The sequence below is a fragment of the Aptenodytes forsteri genome, unplaced genomic scaffold (genome assembly GCF_000699145.1).
Source record: "Aptenodytes forsteri isolate BGI_AS27 unplaced genomic scaffold, ASM69914v1 Scaffold361, whole genome shotgun sequence".
In the NCBI taxonomy this organism is placed as follows: Eukaryota; Metazoa; Chordata; class Aves; order Sphenisciformes; family Spheniscidae; genus Aptenodytes; species Aptenodytes forsteri.
In genome coordinates this window covers 594,217-615,299 of record NW_008796212.1, presented here as the reverse complement: position 1 = coordinate 615,299, position 21,083 = coordinate 594,217, and positions in this window count along the sequence as shown.

The window sequence follows — 21,083 nt, the reverse complement described above, 5'->3', positions numbered from 1 at the left end:
AAACATAAGATGCCTTTGCAAACAGCAGATAGTTCACACCGTGCGTGATGATATCCTGGGAGACCAGATTTTGCTACTGACTCTAAGCCACATCTACTGAGTCTTTCCCAGCCACACTACTTCCCAGTTTGCCCTAGAAGTGATGCAAACAACCTCCGTCTGCTGCATGGTCTGAGATCTGTGGAAGGAACTGTTGGCTTTACAGGGACAGGATGAGTGCAAGGCTGTGCTCTGCTCCTCCTAAACTCAACAAACAGCTCCAACCCTGCCCACGCATTTGCTCAGCAGTGAGTTTCACTATACAGGAATAATGCCTAGTCTGAATGCTTAACCTGGTTCTTTCTGTGAACATCCAAGTCTATGAAAGGGGAAAAATATAGCTTAAAAATATATTCATATAAAGTGTTCTGAAGAGCTCTGTTGTAGATATGAGGAATTTGCATAGGCCCAGCTCTCCTCATGGTACTCAGTGACCATCTAATCTCCCTGCTATCATCTCAATATCTCCCTAATACTTGCTTAAACAGATCTAAAATTACTCATAGCTCTCATAAAGAAGAGGATGTCGTCCCTGTTCAACCTGGGTAAATAAGCACTTGAAGCAGAGGAGAAAGGAGTGCAGTGAGATCCCCCGTAGCTCTGCCTGAATTAACCATAGGTAGTGTCTGAGTATATTTTTTATTGTGCTTCAGCTGCAGCTTCACCTCTGTTTAGCTTCATTTCCTTCTTTCATTGCCTGGGTGCCTTATGTTTTGTCTGCATTCACTCAGTCAGCATCCCTGCTTGGTCTGTGCAATTTAGCTTCAGAAGGTCTCCAGAGTGCCTGCTGTGAGGTGGTCCTTGGTATTTCATTTTCTTCGTCATTTGTACTTTAAGTATCACTGCTGAAAACTGCATCGTGTAGTCCATGTCTCTCCAGGCCAGATTTCCAAAGCTATTTAGGCACCTAGAAGGAGCAGAGCAAGCACTGGGCTTCCCAGAAGTGCAGGAAAAGCTGAATGCTGCCACCCCAAGGCTGAAGACATTCCTGGTCCCAAAGAGACAATGTTATCCTGTAACAGGGAGGAAAAAAGGTGAAGGGATGCAAAAGTGTCCCTCAACCCTCATCTCATTGATATGAGATCCTATCAATCAATGTAGGGCACAGCAGAGACAAGTCCAGCCTGAGGCTTGGCTTGCTGGCAGCAGGGCTGTGCCTCCCTGCTAGGGGCCTGAAGAGCTCACCCACACTCAGCATGTTGGCCCTGTCAGAGAGGAGGTTTGAGGGAATTATTCCTTCACTACTGGTTTTTTGACTTCCCTTCTTCATACGGCAGTCAAGTGCCAGGCCTAAGGTGGGAATTAAGTGTCCAACATGCTTATATGCTCTGGAAAATCTGGCCCTTCGCTTCCTGTCTTGGGTCCCCCATTTTCTGCCTGCATGAACCACAGTTCTCAAATATCCTTTGTTTTCTTTTTTCTACAGCAATACCACTCCTTTTCCTCATTTCATTCTTTTCCACGGCTTTAAAGCATTAGGGACTGTTATGACGGCATCACATCTTGGGAATTCTTCTGTCCTCTTGATGGAGGCCTCTCCAGGTTCCAGAGAGACACTTTTCCTCTGGCAACAAGGGGCTAATAACACCATCCAGGCTGGCAGGTTGCAGACAGCAGGCCAGATCCCCCACAGGAGTAAATTGGTGGAGCTCTATAACTTCAGCAGACCTGCAGTCATCAACATCGGTCAGGGGATCTGGCCTAGCATTTGCAAAGCTGAACGCAAATGCAGATGCTGAATAGTGCTATCTTTGCCTCAGCAGCACTCTTCGTAGCTCCTGACATACAGAGCTTAGCAGTGTGAGTGGTCCCTCGAGCCAACAGGGGGGTTTAAATCCATAATCTCCTGTATTAAAGCCTCTACTGGAGAAACATTTGTCCTCTAACAGCATCATCAGCTACTTATGAGACAGAGAAGAGCAAAAGCTTTTTCACCTACCTGTTACTTTTTTAATGCTAGTAGGAGGTATTCATCTTGCCCTGGCTTTCTGTCAGGTATGAAATGAGAATGTGCGCAGTGTCTTTCTCTTGAGGTAAATTACCTACATCCTTCAATAAAAACAGCTAGGAAGGACCCTCTGAATCAGTCCCTGGCAATCACAGGAACAGGAATCTAAAAATTCCACTTCAGCTTACCCCCACAACATACATTGCCCTGAATTAAGATTAAATTCTTTCATATCACAAGGCCAAGAGCTATTTAAACTATAGTGTGCCATGGGAGAAGAGCAGGGAAGACTGTCTGCATTTACGCTGTTTTGTTGACTACCTATAGAAGAAAATCATGTCACCCCACAAAAGCATTGCGCTGTCTCTCTTTGCAGGTATGAATTTTACTACTCTGTATGTAGGTTTGTATCCACTGAAATAATTCCTTGTTCAAGCAATGCAAAGACTCAACGCAAAGGCCACACTTTTTTCTCTACGTGCTGTCAGGCATTGATTCAGATGGGGAAGAAATTGGCTGTATGAAACTCATGATACTGGCTTCTACCAAGGCTAAGTCGTTGCTACAAGGGAATGGCATAAATACACAAACAAGGCTGACATTTTCCTCTGGCTAGGTATATGGGCTGCATGTTATTCCCAGGGCTGGAGAGGTAACATTTTCACTGCTGATCAAATCACTGTTACAAACCAGATCCTAGATCAGCCCCAAGTTGAGTGGATATTAAGAAAAGGAGATATATTTCCCTTCTCAACCTAGAAATTCATCCATGTACTAGGAAAGAAAGAGGAATCTCTGCTTGAAATGCACCAGAAATCCTTCTTGACAAGTCAACGGATGCCAGGATATCTGTGCCAGGCTTGGGATTGAACAACAGCAGCACTACGTCACCTCAGTTGAAAACTTTTCCAAAACTTACCAGAGACAGATGCTGCTGTTGATCTAGAGAAACAGTTCCTGATCTCCCAGCGCAGGCTACAAATCTGTTTTACAGAATTTCACAATATTTACTAAGGCACCTTTGCTTCTGCTTTATAAAGAAAAATGTTTCTTGTCCTCTGAGCAGCACAGAAAGAAAACCTGTCAAACGTAAATAGCTGCAGCAGTTGTCCAAAGAACTCCTGATTCCTATTTTCAGCTCACTGTGTGACTTTGGGCAAATCATGATGTCTCTGCATGGTACCAGTTTAGCAAAACACGAAAGCATGTGCTTATGTCCCGTGGAGCTTTAGTGCTTAGCTGAATCAGAGCCAGTCTGCTCCAGTTTCCCCTCTCATAACATGAGGACAAAGATGCCATCCCTCTGTATTAAGAATCCTTAGGACTTACAAATAAACTTTTCCCTAAGGAGAAAACATTCATGTTAGCCTGGCTCCAGCTGTGATTACTTCAAAGGTAAAGGTATTTCTGTGTGTCATTGTAGCCTGACTGTGGTCACAGATCGGTGAAATAGATCAGAAGAGATGCCTTCAAAATTGACAGAGCAGTTAACAGGCCCTAAAACGTCATGAACCAGGACTGGTCCCATTAGTGCAAATCAGAACTACATTAGCGGAATGCCCAGCTCTTCTCACAGAGAGGAGCAGAATAAAGTTACTATTCCTAGAAGTCAATGTGCACCACTAAGCTGCTTGAACCAACTGAGTCTACACCCCTAGCACATAGAGCTGCATTCAGGATTTGGGCTTCGACTCCTCACGGCAGAGCACAAACCTCTGCCAGGACTAAACCCAGGTCTTGAGAAGGTGTCGTCAGGCAAAACAGCCATGCAGTCTCTGGAAGAGTACACTCTTCTCTGCCCATGATTTGGGCTAAAGTGTGGAATGGATGCCTTCCACATCACCCTGTTAACCAAACATTCCTGGGTGTCTCTCTTGATTTCTTCCTTGTTTGCCAAAATAAACCTCCAAAACAAGCTGTGGGGTTTATTTCTTCAACCCACATAGAGTTAACTTCAGCCTTGTTCTGCATTAAATCATGCAGCATATGGAGATACAATTCCAAGCCATCTGGATTATCATTAGCCATCAGGTGTTGTGCTCATTACACCTGTTATAAAGAAAAAGGATAATTAAATGGGGGGGGAAATTATATTCCACTCACAGCATTGCTGCATTTTATCAATACCTTCCTGTCCCTTTTGGCTACATGACCAAAGCACTTTTTTGCAATATGCAAAATAAAAACCATTTGCATGAGGCGGAAGTAAAGATGAGTGAACCTTCTTAGCCTGAGCAGATGTTTTTCATTAGAAAATAATTTGTCAAAAGATAGTGAGACTCATACTACTAATTTTCAGAACAGCTTCCTTTCACTTTGGAGGGTAACTAGACTCAATTTAATTGCAAATAGGCTGCATGGTCCCCAGAATAAGGAAAGGAAAAGCAATGAGAACGTGTGCTGTTTTCTCAATCAAAATCTTTCCCAAAATGAAGAACTTTTGTCCTATTTTCCCTGGGACAATTGTTGATTTCTGATTTAACCTCGTATCTACTGGATATCTGTCTCCCGAGATAAAGCAACATTTAAGGGTACTGGAGAGAAACTACAGGAAGAACTTTACTGCATCCATGTTGTAAGACCACGAGCTAAAAAGTGGTTGTTAATCCTAGAGAAGAGACAGTATATTTTAAGGAGAAGTGGGGACTACACTGGGCAGAGACAGAACAAGCTTCCACATGGAGAGATACGGCTTCTAATCCTGCTTCTCATCTGCTGGATGAGGTGGGACCAGGCTGGCCCTCTGCCTCAGTTTATCCTCTGATGTAATTAGATTGTGAGTTGTTCAGAGGCAATTGCGATCTCTTCCAGGGAGCATCTCACACAGTAAAACACCATTCTCCCTTAGGTTCTCTCAGCAATGGCAAAATGCAAGTATTAATAATGGATCCAGCACAATTAACATCTGGCAGACAGGAGCAAAACTAACGTGAGGAAATTTGGAATCTAAAACTATGTTTCAAAGCTGAGCCCTGTGGATAGAATTGTATTTATTTGTACCATGCAAACACCTCACCTAACTTAAGTGATATAAGGCCCTTGCACTGAGAAATGCTGGCATTGGGTTTCTGCATGCACACAAAAATGTGTAGGCACACATTTGTTTATCTGTGTGTGCCAATCTGTAAATATGTATGAACACATATGCGCATGTTTACGTGGCTCCTCTGTTCCCAAAGAAGTACATAATCATGCTCACAGTGTAAGCACTTACTCTGTGCATTTGCTGAATCACAGTAGTGCCAGGCCAGGGGCTGCCTTTTCTTTTCCTTGTGCAGCTACTTATAAATCAAACACCAACAAAAAGAGTCAACCCAAATAAACAAGCACTCCGAGTTGAAGTCAAGGAACTAGGTGTTGATGGAAAGGACTAAGACTAAGGCAACTGCTGCAGAGTCCCAGTCTGTGCTGCTTGTGCACATGGAAGTTTCTTATTTCCTGAAGCCAAAGGCTGTGTAACTTATAACATCCATAACAAGCCATTAAATTAAAAAAAAAAGTCCCTACCAATTCTTGGCTTGAGCTGTCAAAGGCTCAGTGTGTAGACTTTGAACTGCAAGGGATGATTCTTCATTCTTCCTTCCTAAAATCATGAGATTTTACCTCCACCAAGGGATGAATTCCACTCAGTAACACTGGATTGCTTTTAAATTAACAAATCATAGCCCCGGAGGGCCTCAGGGGAATTCCTGCCTGTGCTGGGAGTGAAAAGCAAATCTCCCACTGACTTCCAGGAGCCAGGAATTCACTTCAGAACATTTTCAGGACATTTTTACAATGCAAAATAAAGCACATCACTTGTACCAATAGAAACATGTAGTATACCATCCCTGGTATGGTTACAGTCCCATCTTGTACACATTTCATCAGACCATAGCTATTCCCATGCAAAATGAGCATAATCCACCCTGCTATTAGGCGGTTCTACTGTGGGATGAGCTTGTTCACCCTTAAGCTGGTCTAGTTATAGCAGTACAGAAATAAAAGCATGCTCTTAATATTTAGTCATTATTGCTCTGCTCAGAAAAAACGTCATTACCCTTATCATCATTCTGCAGATTAGGAAACTGCGGTATGTTGTCTGTGCCCCTGTTACAAGCAACTTTTCTTTCCCATACGATGCAACTTGGTGCTGAAACAGAATAGAGCATGTGTCATTCGTCCAAGTCATTTTGCATGGCTGCACTTGTAACCGTCAACCTTGATCTGTAATTTAAATGGCATCAGTTTGTTCAAAGAGATGTTCTTTTAATAACAATAGGTAAATACATTTGGGAGATCCTTGCTGACCAAGGTAATCCGTAATTTTTAAAGACAAAAAAACACTGCTTGGACTTTCAGAGAATAATTCCAACTTTCAATGAAACTTTACAACCTTGATCTGTAATTTAAATGGCATCAGTTTGTTCAAAGATATGTTCTTTTAATAACAATAGGTAAATACATTTGGGAGATCCTTGCTGACCAAGGTAATCCGTAATTTTTAAAGACAAAAAAACACTGCTTGGACTTTCAGAGAATAATTCCAACTTTCAATGAAACTTTACATCACAACATATTGCATTGGTTGTTTATTGTTAAGGTTTTGTGGATTTTTTTTTTCTTTAATTTTCAAAGGCTTTATCTTATAGTTTCAGAGGTTTCTTCTTTTTCCTTATATTACTTTCTGAAGATAGAGATACAGTTCAGGACTGAATATTTACTCTAAAGGTGAAGGTTCTATTTCAACAGTATTTTCATTTGAAAATGAAAATATGTGCTAAAGAAAAGAGGCCTGGATTTTATAAAGCAAACAGGAAACAGATAATTATGGAAAATAGTGAAAAATGAAGCTTTACGCATTTGCTGAATCTCCCCAAATCTGTAACGATGCCCTGCAAACCAGTGTTTGGCTGCTTAATCAATCCATGGAGATTTTGCAGGTCTGTAAAAATGGGGCAGAAATCTCAAGAGAAAATGATTCCTTATTGACATTTCTGTTTCTGAGTCTGGCTTGACACAAGAACAGAGTTGCATAAAGATGAGAAATGACAAGGGGAAAAAAAAATCTGAAGATTTCCCACCACTGCTAAAGTTCCATTTAAATCTGTACCCAGATCTAAATTTCAAACTTCCTAAAAATCTGAGGTATTTAAATCATCTCATTATATATTTAACTTTTCTGCCATGTGTGATAAAAACAACCAAAGCCATGCTTATAATGTCTAGGGGGCCTTCTTGGAAATGAACACAAAGCATCCAGATCTCATAAAGAGTTTTAGTCTCATCCCAGCTCTGGGAATATGAAATAACTCCTCTTATCCAGTCTTAGCAGACAGTTCTTTCCCTCTTCATGAAGACTCCTGAGCCTAATTAGGGAAATAAACAAAAGAGTTTTTATCGTGAGAAGAGGAAGGCTGCTACCGGGGTTGATACCTGGTCACACCCTGAGCTCCGCCAGCCGTCCCCGTGCTGTCAGTCAGCATGGCCTGATGCCAGGCAGAGGTCACGTTAACTCCCCTACCACGGCTGGATCACAGGCTGCTCTGCTGCGCTGGGTGGTCCTTGCTATTGCTGGGGCAATGCAGATGCTTGCCCTATTTGCATGTCTATAAATCAGGGATTTTCTGGAACATATACATACATAAATATAAAAATAAATACATATATATATACATGCATACATACAGAAGCATGGTAGGTCCTAGACACAAACAAATAATATAGCTTCCCTGTTTCTAAATTTCCCTCCCCTGCTTCCTATTTGCTTCCTATTTCTGTGGCTGCCTTCCCGTCCTGATTCTGCGTAACCAGTTACTTCTGTCCGAATAGCTGCACTTTCTCTGATTTTTGTGGGTGTTATTGAAGGTTATGGATTACCTGTGGACTAATTTGCAAGAAACATAGTTTTAAAGAAGTGAGAGTTGTTTGAGTTCAAGCTATCAAGTTCTTATCTCCTTTACCTCTACCAGCTCTGTGATTTGCAGATTGCTGGATATGTATCACGCAGTGTAGAATTTTAGGGAATTTGGCTTTTTTATAGGAATCAACAGTCAAGCAACCAAACCCTACTGAAATCAAATGGATATTGGCACCTGAGTTCCTTAGGCTTCTTTGAGATGAACAACCATGCCTGGGAGTGAGGAAGTTGTGAGTAAGCCAACCTCAGCCTGACCAACAGCAGGACACAGAGAGCTGTTTCCACAACTAATGCCTTACACCTCACTGTTCCAGCCACCAAGAAAAATCACTGTTCACAGATGTTATTTCTGCACATCCACATTTCTTTCAAACTCTTGCAATATTTTTCTCAGCCCCTTTTGATCTGCCTGCCCTGGCGCTGAAGTCCACACTGGTTGCCAGTGACATTTCTTATTGATTTTTAAAAAGCTTCTGCTTGCCTACACTATAGTGCTGTAATAAGTCTAGTTCTGGAACTTCTTTGTCATTTACTTTCTTTTTATGTTCCTGGGCTGTTCCTGAGGCACATCCTTCTAATTTAGAAGTTTGTCCTACCAAAAAATAAAATAAAATAAAATTGGAAACATTTGTAGCTAGAACTGTCAGTATTTATGCCTCACAGTTGGCAGAATCTCTTTCCTATTGCTATTCAATGGTTTGAATATCTTCAGAGATGTGTAATAGAATTTCAGTTTTAATCAGGTTGGAACTGCAAAGCATCCTAGGACTCACTGGCCAGATGCCCCCAGAGAAGTATTTATGTTGTTGTAACACCATAATCATCCATCAAACACTAGATGTTAATAATAGCATTTAATTTGAAAATGGAGCTTTGCTTTTATGTTATTTCTATGTGCTTTATGCAAGCAGGAAAGGCTAATTATCTCCAGTTAAGAGAGGCAGAAACAGAGGATATACTGCAGCGCAGGGATTTGAGCCTCATTCTGATCTTTGTTCACTGTCTGGTGGAAGTGAACCGTAACTACATCTTCAGACAGACAGAAGAGACATCAAATGGCACCTAATACTTGTGAAATCTAGCCCCAGCTCTGCCACTGTGAGCTTCAGCAAGCCATACCACCTCAGCATTTCTTGATTAAAGACGGCAGCAGTGCAAGGGAGAGAGTTACAAACAGCACCTTTTTGGTAGGGAATTAAATGTTGCACCTACTGTGTTCATGTTAACTCCAATACTAGTCTTTAAGCACAATCCTTAAAGCATATTTCATTTATTTGTTCATCCTCTTTGGCTTTTCTACACGGACAGAGTCAATGGGCTCACATTTCCCTGTTCTCACCTCCAGTATTGGGTTTTTATGGTGAGATCCTGCTGCCCCTCCTGTTTTGGAGGGGCTAAAGAGTCGTCTTCTCCCTTGACTGTTTTCTGTAGTGCTGTAATATTCAGACACTTCAAACAAAAGCTGATGAAAGGGTAAGAAAATGACTAAGTGGTGGTGCTAGCAACAGGGTACCAACAGCCCAGGCCAGGCACTTGGCACAGAAAATTTCCCTTCCATGTTAGAAAGCATGACCTGAGTTAGGCTGTGCTCTGACATTGCATTTCCAGCTCCTGCCGCCCGTGGCCACCCCAGCTGCCTACCCTGCCGTCACCACGCTGTCCCTTTGCCCTTTTTCTGTGCTCTCCTGCAAACTCTCTGCTGTACAGAGGAGCATTTCTGTTCTGGACCCACAGCAGTAACGAAAGCTACGTACAGAAACACAGCAAATCTCTGCACTCCAGGGACAAGGAAAGGAGTCCTCTATCAAACTCTTAACTCCTTGAGCAGGCTTGGAAAAAATTAATAGTATAAAACCTGTAAATTCACTTGGGCACCGTTGCTACAGAGTCGAACAGCGACTGTGTCAGCTCGTGACTGAACAGACCCATTGGAGCCTTGCGGGAGTCTCAGCTAACAGCCTGCTTCTGGCAACGGAGGCAATGGAATGAAACAGGCAGACGTAGAGAGATGAAGCTTCCCATTGCATTTAAATTCTTAGTGAAGTTGGGAAGCATGTTCTATTTCACATGGAGAGTGATGGATCTTGCAGTAAACTGCCAGTGGAGGCTGACATCTTCAGCCCCAGGGTGGATCTTTGCCTGGAAGTAAAGCCTTCATGTTCTTTAAAGGGGCAAGTAAGGGCTCTGACTTCAGATGTCTAAAAGTTAGATGTCTAAGACTGATCTACTCACTCTGTGCCCCTTTTACAGTCAGGGGAGAGAAAAGTGAGTCATCTCTTCCCAAAACATGCTGCTAAGCCAGGTCCACTGAATCATCCTTGAGGACCTTGTTTCTCTCCACTGAATATAAAAAGGGTCTGGAAAGAGTGGTTCATGTTTTTTATTTATCTTTTAGATACCGAAGCAGTGAGATGCATTCCACCTTAAAACCGACCACTCTCTTCTAGCCTTGAAAGTCTGCATACCAGTGGGCACATCTATGCTATCAAACTGGTTCCCTTTGTGTTTTGCTCCAGGGCTCCAGTCTTCCGTGCTAAGCAGATGCTCAGTCCCTCAGACCCAGCATAGTATGGGCCAACTCATTACACTGGTGAGGGAAGCAGGACACTGAACTTCAGGACAGTGAGTTTCAGGGGCTAGCACAGATACACCAGTCTGGGTGCAAGGACCAGAGCTTGCTCTTTCACATGGATAGCAAAGCGGTTGTAGTGTGAAAGAAGAGGAGTGAGGCTATATTTTCAGAGCAGGAAGATGCTTCGTCCAGACTTATTCCTGTAAGTGCCAACACTCATTTAGCAGACAGGAGTGCAGAATCTCACTGAAGGTGTGACAGGCTGCTGGGCTGTCAGCTCCTCTCCACTCTCCAACTTGCTTCGCTCTCCACCCTGCTGGGAATCTTGCCTTTAATTGCATCACTACTGACACGAGGCCATGATGTACCCCTTGAATTCATCCATGAGGGGTCCCAAAATTCTTGGTTTAAAAGGGAAATTGCCAACAATTTGTGTGCCACAAAAAATTAATAATGCAAGAGAAGTGCAAAAAAAGGTGATCCATTATTTAGTATTGGCTTTATTTCTCTACACAACATGTTCATGGCATGCTGTGTCACTCAGAACTCTAGGAAACAGAAAAATGTAAAACAGAAAAAATTACTATAGGCCCACTCCAACTCCTAGTCAGTACAGTGCTCTGGGATCTCAGCGAGCCCTAAAACTGGGAACAGAAATTAAAGTAATAGGGTGACAAAAACAAAAGCCTGGGAGCTAAATTCTGTTCTCATTCAACCAGTTGTAACCTTGAATAGACACTGCTGATTCCAGTGTGTGTGCTGGATTTAATCACCATGGCCAGAAAGGCCTTCGTGAAACAAGATCCCTGCAGGTATCTCAAACAAAGCACTGCAAGCTGCGAACACCAGTGCATCACCCCTCCCACCCAGCCCTGCATCTGCTCAGCTCTGCAGCAGCTCAGGCACTTCTGGAGTACAGTAATTAAAACAAAAAACAAACAAAAGTCCAACAGCGTTAGGAGAGGAAAGGATGTTTAAATCCTGCAGAAAATGCTGTGATTTCATAAACTGACCCATGCTAGAAGTGGGATGGATTCAGAACTTATGAAAGTTTCTGTGAAAAAGGAATATACTTGTCTTTATGGACTAAGATGAGCGCATGGCAAAGAGGGAGCGGAGTGGAAGAGGTAACCAATATCGACACATAGAAAATCCACAAGGACAGTCTCAGGTCCACAAGGACCTGCTTAGTCCCATTCCTGCCCAAATGCTAAAATCACACTCTGGCCCGCCCTGTCTCTCTTCTCCAAGGACAAGAAAAAAGCATTTAGGGTCCGGCTTTCCCAGGCTGTAATATAACAGGATAGTGCTTTGAAATAACAAGCTGAAATAGCAATTTATTAGACAATCTAGGGTCAAGACTTCTATTTGTACAGACTGGACCCAGACCCAAGAAATCCTTGCAGTGCAGCTTTTTCCAAAATTCACAGGTCCCCATGGAAAACACTGATTTTAACTGACCACAATGCAAAATAGGGCAATTGCTCCTTCTCTGCCCAAGAAAAGAGCAAAGTGCACAAGTCCTCTGTACCATTCCATTTTGGGGACATTTCCTTACAACACTGATGCTTCCTCTCCAACTCCAAACCTTCCTAAGCCGCTTTTGCTTCAACAGTGAGGACAAAAGGGATTAGCTATCATCTGGAGGAATGGATGCACCCAAGGTTTTGTGTAGTTGCAGCAGCAGGAGACAGCAAAATTGGATTAAAAAATCTTGGCAATTTTTATTTTAGCTTTAGACTGAGAGATATAAATAAAAAGTAGCATCTCAACAAAAGAGAGCTGCTAAGACTGCTACTTGACTGCATAGTGTGAACTGGCTCCTGAGAAAAATCTGTTCTAAGACAGTTACACTACTACAATAAGTATTACAATTAATGAGGCCAAGTCACCTAGAAGAACCTGACAGGGAGGTATCTAATGACAGATCCCTGCTTTCTAAAACCATTTGTATGCATATATTTGGGAAAAGTGCAAAGGCAGTGTATGCATGCATGTGTACAGCCAGCTGCGTATGTTTGCAAATGTTTTAATGTGCACCTGTGTAGTTGGGGTCAGTGAGAAATAGGAATGATTTGTGTTATTAAGTTAATCCTTCTGTCCCAGGACAGCGTGAGCTCTGCACAGCATTCCTGCCGGGTATTTCTTTAACCTGCAGACTTCACTCATTCACTCCTCCTCCTTTTTCCAGGGCTTTTATTGCCTCTCCCACAAAAGTTTGCCTTATGTTTCACTTGGATCTTCCTTGTTGAAGACTGTGCCTGTGATTTCTCACCTGCAGCAGATGTGAAGAAGGCATCATTCCCCTTCTTGCACCCGCCTCTCGTGTGTTAAGGCTATTATCACTTAGTCTTCTCTTCTCTAAGCTACACAACCCAATTATTTCTCTCTACCCTGTCAGCCACAGTTTTCCAGACCTCTTGATCATTTCATCAGTCTCTTCTGCAGTTTCCTCAGTTAATTGGTCTCCATCACTCTTGAAGTTCAGTGCCCCAAACGGGACACAATACCCAGCTGGAATCTCCCAGTGCTTAGCGGAGCAGAAGGCTGACTCCACACATCTTGCAAGCTGCACTCCGGTTTAGACCTGGCAGTAGAAGTCTTCAAAGAGTGACTGTTGTGTTTGGCCTATATTAGTACCTACTGACCAGCTGCAAACCCAGCTTCAGATGAATTTGAATCATCCAGTAATTGCACCAGAGCAGAATTTCTGGTAAGATTTTGAAGAGACTTCACATAAGCTGCAGCTGCACTTGCACTGGACACTTACATCTTAGGGAACTTCTTTTTCAAAGAGACTTCACATAAGCTGCAGCTGCACTGCACTGGACACTGCCAAACACATCTTAGGGAACTTCTTTTTCCCCAAAGTCTAAATCTGGTGCTTCAAACACAGTATCTCTGGGGTGAGATGTGAATTTTGGGATTCCTCCACTTTTGGAGTATTGCTCTATTGCAGTAGCTCACCCAACCTCTACGTATGCTGAGACAACCATTTCCCTTCTCCAGGAAAAAACACAAATCTGGATAGAAGCATTTAAGAAACTTGGCCCATGGGATGACTGTGGGATCACATTGCACCAAGCAAATATTTAATTAGAGGAAAAACAAAGCCATGAGCTTGCCTAAGGTCACTCAACAGACAAATGACACTGCAGCCCAGGTCTCTGTGTCACTGCATTGCCCATACAAACACAGTTGGTTTGTCATCTGAAAAAGGATAGGAGCTGTTTCAGTGACTTCAGACTCAGTCACTAAAATGTAGAATTGTTTCCAAAGGAAATGCCCTTAAGGTGTTTTCATCACTTCAGAGCAGTAGTGGAAAGGCTATGGGAGTGGATGAGCTGAGTTAATGAACAGTGTTTTCCCATCTTCACTTGTCTCTGACCCCCAGCTGACAAAAATAGAGGACATTCAAACACTGAAACTTACAGCCCTACTTTGTTCAAATAATGACTCCACTTAGCATTCAAGCCCTTGCTAAGGGATAGTGTTTATTTTATTCTACAGTTTAATTGAATCCCCAGAAGGCTGTCCCTAGGCAAACTCATCTGAGAGCAAGATTCTAAAAATAATAAGTGGTGGGACACATTTGGGACAAGTGTCAAGAGAAGGTGACTTTTCAGAGCTATAAACCCTTCCCTCACACCCATCCCAAGCATAAAGTTCTGCCAAGTCTCCATGAGTCAGTGCTCCTGTAAAGTCAGGACTCCTTGCTTGCCTCTATTCACACTTTCAACTGAGAAGCACAGGCTGATTTTGACCCAGCTTCCATTAGTTTCACATTGTTAATACTACCAAACTTGGGAGAATCAGTTCTGATTTGTATCACCAGAAAAGCAGAGCTCAGTCTCCCACATTGCTGGTCATTATCATGATTATTCCATCTGGGATAATGTGGCCAGTAAGCACTGTCTGGCTGGAGATGTTGTGCTTTGGAGGAGATGGAAATCCCAGGCCCTTGGGAGTCTCTTCCCAAGTTGGCTTCCAGTAGAAGATTCCTGATCAAATCCCAAATGGAGTCATTAAATGTGGTCCATGCAGAGACATCCTAGCACAGGTTGAAATTTGTTCTGGCCCCCGTGTGAGCGCTCTCATTCAAGACTGAAGCACTTCATTCAACCCACACCCCATTACTCAAGCCTGAAAATATGCATATCCATACTCTTCAATTTATAGAGGACAAATTGTGCTTTCACTTATTTGGCTGACCTGCCATGACTGCCTGGAGGTCATCCTACATCTCCGAACCAACAGTGATTTTAGCTGGGAATCGTGACTCGATTGGGATTGTCTACTACATTAATTCCAAAGGACCTCAACCCACATCAGACGCATGAGGAGCTCCAGACCCCACCATGTCAGAGAGCCCAGCCAAAGGATTTCAGCTTCTTCCTACAATGATCCCACAGAGTTAATTCCTGCCACGTCCTGGACCTGGCAATGTCCAGGGCTTTTTCTTGCCAAGTGCCAGTCATTGCTATTGTAACTAACTAGCTAATGGCCTGGCAGGACGCCGTGAACAGACCTGGGGTTAATGAAGACTTCCATCAAACACCCTTTGCATGGGTGAAGGTGACAGGGAGATTTAACACACTGTATTTGTTTGGAAGGGGCTGGCGATAATTAAAAATTAAATGGACTTTCTCCATTATGCATTCATTATTGACAGTCCTATATTAACTGGGGATTTCAATTAATAGTTATTCTTCGCTAGTCCAACTTTTCTAGCAGCTAAACTTATCACCAGAGCTAATTGCTAACGCCCCTTTTATCCTCCATCTCCATGTACTTTTAATCTGTAACAGGAATCCAGGCATTTCAGGAGATGCTCTTACTTAGAAAGACTTTGCAGAAAAGCAGCAGAATGCTTCAAAGAGAACGTTCTTGCCTCTGTCCCAGTCCAGCTTTCTGTTCCCTAACAGAACAGAAGTAAGAGAAATCTCAAGATTTTTCTTTCCTCTACAGCCACGGGACAAAATGCTGACATGATTCTTTCATGGAAGCTCACACATAAGCTAACTCAGTTCAACTCATTCTTTTATTTGATACCTTAACACTGCTGTCAAGCTTTATGGATCAAGTTACTATTGCTGTTAACATTATTTATAGCTGCAGCCTTATCGCGAATCAGATGAAGCGCCCGGTGACCCTGGTGTATTTCACAAATGCTTACTAGGTTGTTTATTTAAGAAAAAAACCACAAAAATATTTAAGGAAACCTTGGAAAAAACATTTCCCATTTTTTACTACATTTTTACTTGGATACTGCCTTTACATTTACTTTAGAAAATTTTGAGATGGAAAAACACACAGTACTGAAAGAAATGTTTCAATCTGCTTTAAATAAAAGTTTTGAGGGAGTAAAAACGTCTTCTTTCCTTTCACCAGAACTAACAGTAAACCCCAAATATCCATTTTTCATGCCACAAATTACTTTGTCCCTAAGGTCATTCTGCTTGGATTGTCTGTGAAGACAGTTCATTTCCCACTTATATGCAGCTCCCTTGGGTGCCACAGGCCAGGAAATACCCTCACGGTGAGACCCAAGCCCAGGTCAGGGAGGGTGTTGATGTGATACCTATTTGATAGTGGATCACAGAGACCTTTCTTCTTTGAACACTACAACAGGTTAAGGGTGTTTGGCCAAGCACCCTTGAACAACAACTTTAAAACATTCCACCCTGCCCCATCAAGAAATCTCACCTATATAAAAACTGTCTCCACTTTCCTACAAGAACTTGTTCTATCAGCAGTTTCTCAGCCACCTTTGGTAAATGCCATGTTCCCCAGCGGCAGGTAACAGAAGACCACAGAAATGGTAGCACCGGTTCAGACCAAGGGTTTAATCCCACTGAACACCCTCTCTCTAACTCTGCCCTTAAAAAGGGAAGAGCAAGAGTGGGGCAAGCAGGTATGATGCCTTCCCTATTAATCTCCCAGCCTCCAGACTTTTTCAGGTGAGAGTATTTTCTGAATCTCTAAATTTTCCCAGTTTCTAAATACCTGCTATGGTATTTTGCATTTATTAGTCATCAGTGGGGCTCTCCAGGTAGCCCCACCACCATTCAAAATGATAAATAAATGAGAAAAGTGATTGCTGAATGCTGCTGCAATGAATTGACAGACCCGAGTTCACACTCTTCTTGCTAAAGATGACATTTCTGACACAAAGGGAACCCAAGCACCCACCTGAACATTGGCATCACAACATCCCCTAACGGGAAGCAAACCACAAGTCACCTCTATCACTCCCCAAACTGGAAATGGCAGTGTGCTCTGGCACTGTCCTGGGATACCAAGGCTGTGGTTTGCAGTGAAGAGCATCTCGAACTAAAGCACCAGAATCGTGGAGACTCAGCAATGGCCCCGCGCTAGGTGAAACTACAGCTCTGGAGGGCAACATGCTCTTTTCATTTTCCATGGCAGCAACTGGCAACTCTCCAAAAGCTGCAAGCCGGCACTGCTCAGGTCTATTCTTCTCTCCATGCATGTGTAACTCCCACTAAATTATTACAATAATAATACAAAACATTTGTAAAGTGTCCTTCACAAAATGGTCCCAAGGAGATTTCTTATTCAGGCACAATTAAACAAGCAGTGAACACAACCCTTTTCCATTCAGTCTTAACAGCAAAAGCAGATGGGCCTCTTCCCAATATCAATCGGTATCAGATTGCACATTGACCTCAGGTCAGGGGTGCGGGGAAGCTGCACAGTGAAAGGAAAAGCAGAATCAGGGGGGTCTGGGGACAAGGTTATGGAGTGCCCTTCTCTGCTGACCTGATTGTCCTGGAAAAAGGCTTTGGGGTCAGTCCCACATCTGAGAAATATCATCCAAAACGGAGAAATGTGGAGGACAGAGGCCATGAAAGATAGCAAGGGGGAGAGGAGGACTGAAAGAGAGCAGAGAAGGGATGGAGGAAAAGACCACTGCAAGAAACATCCTTTTTTTTTGAGCCAGGGATAGCCTTGCTCTGTTGTCACTGTGGCATGAGCACAGACAGACCCAAACTAGCTTTAATCTACCTTTAGATTACTGTTGCCTTTAATCTAGCTTTAATTCACAAGCCAACACCAAGGGGCCTGCTTCATCATGGATTTCCCATTGTTACTGATCCCAGTTCATCCCAGGGCCTCAGGTGGCTCAGATAGCTGCTATGACCACATGACTATTCATACCCTGAATAAAAGTGAGCTCCAGCGCTACAAATGCTGCAGCCAAACCTCTGATTGCACACAGAGGTACATCTCATCTGTCTGTTCAGGACCTGGCACACAGGGGCTGTGCTTTTGGCCTGCTTTACAGGGCAAAATAGAGGGGTACACAGGCAGAACCTTGCCCTCAAAATGGCAAAGGCAGTAGGACAGGTGCCAGAACACTGAGAGGGCTTAGAAACATACATAGAAACAGAGCAAGAGTCACAGGCCTGAGGTTTTGAGAGGTTTTTAATTCTTCCAGAGAGTGGGAGTCTTGGCTTCTGTTGCTGTTGACACAAGGAGTGGGAAGAAAGGCTATTTACACCTTGTACTTAAGGTCATATGTGACTTCAGTCTCCAGCACTGACATTTCAGTGCTCACATTTCCTCTGCCCACAGAAGGTGACTCAGGGAGTGAGCTCAAATATCTTGCTCAGTGTAAACAAACCACGTGAGCTGGATTGACATGGGATCTCAAATATCCCTGCAGAGCACACAGTAACACAGATGTTTCAGGAGCAAGAATGAGAGGAGAGAGATGGGGCAGGATCTCATTCACACGCAGATTTCAAGGCTGAAAGGAACAGAGGTCCAGCCACCCCGAGCCGTGGACAATATGACAGACCAACTGCCTAGTAGGGACAGCATTTTTGCACTGAACACTGAGACCTTCGGATTTACCCCAACAAAAAGCCTCTGTCTGGAATGACAACTCTGTGCAAACCAAGCCTTATGGCCACAGACTCCAGCAAAAGCCAGGGTATTGGCCATGCAGGGGAACTGGCTCTGCTCAGAGCCCCCACTTCACACAGCGAGTAGTGATGATGCTCTGTCCATGTTACGCACCCACTCACCCCGACCCCCTACCACCACATGGCACACACCATCCTGTGTGCATTAGGTGCACTTCCTTACAGAGAGCTTCTTCCAGAGAGGACAGATCCTACCAGACCTTTACTCAGGGTCACCTCAGAAAAGACTTTTTGATTTATTTCTCTTGCACTGAAGCAGGACCTGTGGGGATGAATCACAGAAACAGAACAGCTCCAGAGAGGACAGATCCTACCAGACCTTTACTCAGGGTCACCTCAGAAAAGACTTTTTGATTTATTTCTCTTGCACTGAAGCAGGACCTGTGGGGATGAATCACAGAATCACAGAACAGCTGAGGTTGGAAGGAAGCTCTGGAGATGGTCTAGTCCAACCTCCCTGCTCAAAGCAGGGTCAACTACAGCAGGCTGCTCAGGGCCCTGTCCAGTCAGCTTTTGAAAACCTGCAAGGATGCCTGCACGTACACCGGCACTACCTCCACAACCGACCTGGGCAGCCTGTTCCTATGCTTGCCTACCCTCACAGTAAATCAAGTTCTTCTTATGTTTAAACAAAATTTTCTGTAGTTCCATTTGTGCACCACAGAGGAGAGAGAGTCTGTCTCCTTCTCGTTTACTCCCTCCCATCAAATACCAGCACAAGAGCTACAGAAGGAGAAGTGTACTGTGCCTGCTTGTTCAGATCACCACCACGTAAAAGGCAGCAGGACTACCATTGCGTGTTCCCATCCCAGAGGGGGGAACTGAGGCACTGAGAAACTAAGTGACACTACCAAGGTCAAACAGGACATTGATGGCAAAGGCAGGAGTTCAAACCCAGAAGCCAGGTCTCAGCCTCCACCAGCCTCCTCTGCTGGCACAGCACATCTTACACTCACTGCAGGCCCTGCAAAAGCCCAGACGACTTCCCTGGCTAAGGAGATGGCAAGATCCCTTTTTTTCAGGAACAAGATGCTACGGGTGTGAAGGGAAAGATGAGTAATGCTATTCTGTTGCCCTTTCTCCTTATAAGAAACCAGTGATACGCATGCATGGGGGAGCGCCAGTCGCCTGCTGGCAATTTATTTAGTGATGTCTTTGGAAGGCATTTTCCAGTCTTTGCTTCCAAACAGCTCCACAACTACAGTGGTTTCAAATAAATTAGAAAAACCTTCAAAAAGGAGGTCCCAACAGAGCCACTGAGGATTTCCAGTTTCTCTCTTTTCCTTTTACACATCAAGCCTCCACTGGCCTCTTTGCACATTCCTACCTGCTGCCCCTGCCCAGCAGCACCCTTCAGGTGGGTGCCCACCCAAGGGAGGCCATGGCCTGAGTTTCCACGGCTGTTGGGAACCATCTAGTGGTCCCCTGCCGGATTGCAGCAGTGTCCCTCCTCAAGCAGAGGACTCGGACTCGGCAGAAGTAACAGCCGGCCAGGTCAGACATGCACCCCGATGGTGTATTTCCCCATTAGACTGGCATGAAATTGCAGACTATGGTGTCCGTTCTTGCAAAAATGCTGCTCTTCAAAGAAAGCTGAGATTTCTGCTATTTTCACCGCGATGAATATCCTCTGTCCCCACTCTTCCCCTGCCACTTCACACAGAAGTATCTTTGCTTTGCTCAGTTGCCCCAGGGCAACAACCAGTTGCAACTTCATTGCAAGAGCAGCTAGGCAGTTCCTCTGGAGGAAAACATGACATCAAGGAGCATGGTCCTGGAGACACTGACAGCTGTCTTAATGCAAAACTCCACAAAACCTGCTTGATGCTTACAGCCATTCCCACCCTTCCACCACGAAGCTCACCATCTGGGTAGATTTTCTTGCTGTCCCTGGTAACTTATCTTAGATCCCATGCAAACATCATGTCATCCCCTCAGGTAGTGCAAATTACCATCGCTATACCAGGGTCAGTGGAGTCCTCATGTCCAGCTGAGGAAATGACCTTCCCACAGTCATACAGTTATTCATTGCAAAAATAGAACAAACTCCCCTTCGCATGGTAACGGAGCGCCCACGTTAACGAGGTGTCACTGTCAGAACAGTCTCAGCTGGAGGAATTTTTAGTTAATCTAATTTATTGCCAGTTAGCACCAAATTCTGATGACCGATTCGCGTTGCGAAGAAGAGAACATACATAATTAAACGCTTAGGGAAGCACCTTTCCTCCCCCTCCCCAGGCTGAGCTTCGCTCAAGCTCTCCTCCCGCCTTCCCGCTCTCACCTCCCCCTGCGACTGCGCCTTGCACCCGGCCAGCCCCGTCCCTCCGCGGCCCCCCCAGCCGGGCGGGGGGCGGGCCGTGCCCGTTACGGGTTTCTTTCCGCCGCTCTGGGCTCCTTACCGTGTTTCCTCAGCAGTCCCGCGCCTCTCGGGGGTGTCCCTGCTCCAGCGCGTGTTCCTGCAGGCCGTGGTCCCTCGGGGCGGGGGCCGTGCTCCGGTGTAGGTCATTGCTGGCCGCAGTCCCTCGGGGGCGTCCCTGCCCCGGCGTGGGTCACCCGCAGGCTGCGGTGGGGCATCCCCCACGGGCGTCCCTGCCCCGGCGTGGGTCACCCGCAGGCTGCGGTGGGGCATCCCCCACGGGCGTCCCTGCCCCTGCGTGGGTCACCCGCAGGCTG